The sequence below is a fragment of the Xyrauchen texanus genome, chromosome 6 (assembly GCF_025860055.1).
Source record: "Xyrauchen texanus isolate HMW12.3.18 chromosome 6, RBS_HiC_50CHRs, whole genome shotgun sequence".
NCBI lineage: Eukaryota > Metazoa > Chordata > Actinopteri > Cypriniformes > Catostomidae > Xyrauchen > Xyrauchen texanus.
In genome coordinates, this window is record NC_068281.1 from 33,556,368 (window position 1) to 33,560,892 (window position 4,525).

Genomic DNA, 4,525 nt, shown 5'->3' on the forward strand with positions numbered 1-4,525 from the left:
CATCCTGTTGTACTTCGCTCAATAAGCATTTAGAGAAAGGTGTTGTAGGTTATTTTTAGTCATTCTGAGTGATGAACTAAGCTACCACCTGTCTATCAAGACTTTCTCTGATCATTTTGATAGAAATTTACATATCAAATTACATGACAGAAGAATCTAGTTTTGGATCACACAGGAGAACATGAAAAATTGGAATTTGAAGGTGAAGTGGTAATTATATTACAGACCTATGACACTGCAGTTGCGTTGCCATCAAGTCACAGAATTACCCAAATATTATGAATACATTACATAACTGGACCATTGTAAGTTTGTGACATTAGGAGAACGTAAAATTACGTTGTGAATTTGTAATTTAACAGTAATGAAATTATAGGTCCATGATGTTGCAGTTACTTTGTCAGTATGTCATGGAATTACCTAAATATTACGAATATATTAGGTAAATGGACCATTCTGGGTAAGCTTGCAATATTAGGAGGACATAAATACGACATTGTGAATTGATCATATAATGGTAATGAAAATTACGAGCCTGTGATATTGCAGTTACGCTGCCTATTATTAACCCTCTGGGGTCGGATTTTTCCATCATTACAGCGGAAACAACATAAAATACTCTGTCATTTTGGGACATACAGATAAGTGCAAGACATCATTAGAGACTATAAAGGGTCTACTTTTATTTGTGTAACCTTGTGCTTTTTAAAATAAAGAAAATAAAAAGGGTGAGCTGTAAGCAGTCTCTGGGTTTGCGAGCATATTTCTGAAACACGTCACAAAAATGAACTGAAACTCTGCGAATACTTATCACACAAACATGAAACATATGTCTAAAGAAAGCTTAAGATTTCTACTTTTAAATAAAACAATTCAAATTTAAAACAAATATTCTCCTGCAATGCAATCTGTTTGAACAGTTTTTACCGGTTCATCTAATTATAGATAATGTGATCACACCCACCAGCAGAGCACACCATTAATACGCTAATGTGCTGAGTCGATCAAATCAAATGGTAAACCCCCGTGGCAGTGTTCAGAGGTTTGATGTAAAAATTAATTCACTTTACTGCTTGTTTGTAACGATACACAGGCCAGGAAACTCCTGGATAGTGACGAAGAGTTAACATTTTCCTCAGAAGAAGAGCGGGACTCCGATGAACGTTTCTATTTTGAAGAGAGACTTGATCCAGCCGAGGATACAATTTCGGACAAGTAAGTCATTTAGTTTTAATTAGTTGACATGCTATTTTATATAAACATGTACATATTTTACTAGTTGGACTGTTTCCAGACTTGCCAGCCAGGATTCAGAGTGTTGAAATTTAAAATATGTCCCAATAAGCAAGTTTTAGTTACATTTAAATGCTGTTTCAGTTAAAGCAGGTATTTATATTGTATGCTGTATGATATAAATATGATATGTAATATGATATAAAAATAATATGAATGTTTAGATTATATTTTATCTAGTGTTTATGCTGACCTCATTATCATCAACAAAGCTTGTGCTTGCAAATATGGGTTCAGGTTAAATGCACTTTAAATATGCCCATATTAGAAAATCAGCATATTATATTGATTTCTGAAGGATCATGTGACACTGAAGACTACAGAAAATTCCACTTTGATCACAAATTGCATTTTACAATATATTAAAATATAAAACTGTTCTTTTAAATTGTAAAATGAGTTCACAAAATGTTTTTACTGTATTTTGGATCAAATAAATGCAGTCTTGGTGAGCAGAAGAGACTTCTTCTAAAACTGTTAAATGGTAGTGTAGCTCTAAAATTAAGTAAAGTCTTTATGTAAAGAAAATGTATAGTCAGATTACTTCTTTAAACTTAAAACTTGATTTTGATCATTAAGTCTCCTCACATTCATTCTCTATCCCTCACTGATAGGCACAGAGGAGTGGTCTTTTGTCTCCTCAGGTGTGAATTACCTCAATATTCATGATAGTTCACGCCTCCTTGCATATGACCTTTCTAACACTAAAAGTGTCTTACAAAAGTTAAATTACTATATTGTTTTGTATGAATGAGTGATCAGGATGATTTTCACATCATTTTGTAGCAAAAACAAGAGCCAGTTCTCAAAAGTCTTGTGGACAAATGTTTAGTATGTGTTATATGGCCTTATTTCAGTGACTTAAAAATTTAGTATTTTCAAAAACCATGCATAAACGTTATTTTCTCAAAAATACAAACATGTACATATATGTTGCTCACATATTATTGTAGCCCAGTTTGTGCTGAATACAGTTTTATCAGACTTTAGCCATTAATGTGTTTTTAAGCAACTGAAAAAAGCACAAATGTCAAGGCATGTCAAAATTCTCCAGTGCCCAAAACACCCTCAGACCCCAGAGGGTTAAGTCATGAAATTACCAAAAAGGATGAATAAATGACATAATTGGGATGTCGAATGTTAGCAGGTATATTACCATTTTATCTTTAGTTAAAAAAATAGTTTGATTTACTGTAGTTGAGAATTACATTATTGTACAATTGTATAATGTAGAGCCTTTATTTTCCAGAAGATGGTGTATATGTCTTAGCTTTGATCCTGATAAAGTTTCTGAACTGCTTTAAACTGTTTATGAAACTTTTAGTATACTGTACTGTGTAAATGTTTTAGGCATTTCTGAAAAATGCTGTAAAGTCTGGAGTTTTCATAAATGATGTCATAAATAGCTTTTATTTATAAATTAACATACAAAGTGCAATAAACATTTTTCATTGCAATTTACTGAGAAAAGGTCAAAAGAAATTGTAAATAACATCACACACGTTTTTAGGTTTTATCTTTGTCTTAGAACCACCTCCATGATAGCAGGGGGAACACATCCTGACAGCTGAGAATTATCCTACTGCTCCTACTGTGTTCAATAAGAAAGAAATATCATACATGTTTCAAATTCATACTGCTGACTTGTTTCCCCACAACAGGTAACCCTGTGATTTTTTTAATCTGGCTATCCCTACATTTGTCCATGATAGCAGGGGGAACACATCCTGACAACGTGTTGAGAATGTTACTGTCAGATACTGTCCCCCTTTGGTTCAATAAGAAAGAAAATAAACATGATTACATGGAATACTTTAATAACATTACAAATATTTTATTGTGCATACTTACCTTTTAGAATATACAATACAGTTCACTTTAGTTTAAACCATCATGGTAGCATCCTGCCCAAGTTATAGATGGTGATAATTTATATATATATATATATATATATATATATATATATATATATATATATATATATATATATATATATGAATACTGAGAAAAGTTTACTTGTAAGTTAAAGCAACTTACATGTGAGGAACATTGCAAAACCATTTTATTCTAAGAAGGCAATAATATAAGATTTGGTTTAATAAAAAGCTTCAAATATTTTCCTTATATATAAACTGGCAAGTTTATAATATTTTATCTTATGATATTATACAATTTATGATTTACAAGTTTGATGTAGGTTACCTTAATTGAAATACTTTTAATATAGTACATTCGAGTGTTCAGAAGATGGCGTCAATTTGATAATTTGTAGAAAAATACTGAAACAGAAATATATGTGAGTTAGTATAGAAGTATAGGTGATACGTATAACAAATGTTATTGTGAGGTGCCTGGTGATTTCTAGCCCTAATAAAGAGACTGAATATAGGAAGAATGATGGATGATAGGCATCAATTTGGTATGTATCATTATCAATATGAATACTGGTGTCTTTCCAAATAATAATAAAAAATGTGTGTTTTATATGGAGTGTGAACAATGTACAGAAAGCAGTACCTGCAATTTAAAAAAATTGAAATTAATGTATGGTTTCAGATGGGGAAAATATATTTGTATTTTAAATGTTATTTATTTACTTAATTTTATTTTATGTACTCTTACCCTGCAATTCATTCACGGTCCCACCGCCTATGTAGCCTAGATGTGATGCCATGTACAGTATTCAATGATATGCATAGAATATGATATGAGAGTATTAAAACCCTATTAAAAATATAGGAGTCTGAGGGTATGTATGTGTGTGTGTGTATATATATATAAAATAAATTTTTTATATATATATATACACCACACACACACACACACACACACTACATACCCTCATTCTTATATATATATATATATATATATATATATATATAAATAAAAGTTATTTTATTTTTTCCCCTCTCCCCCATCCCTCTGGTCTAGAGGAGCTGAACACGCAGCGCTGGGCCGCTGGCTGAAGCAATGACTCTTGTTGGGCTGGAGGATGGGGGGGACAGGGGAGGTAGTGGTTAGAGTCTCTGGTTCATGATCACACAGGGTGGCAGTAATGCACGAGTTTTGTTGCGATCTGCCATAAAAAACGAGGAAGAAGAAGAAGAAGAAGATATTTTGGACGCTTGGGTTTCGGCACGGATTTCTCTCCATAATCCACAGCTGCTTTTGACTGACAAGTGAATGAATAAACAACCAGTGACGCAGTACTCCCGCCGTTACGTCTGACGTC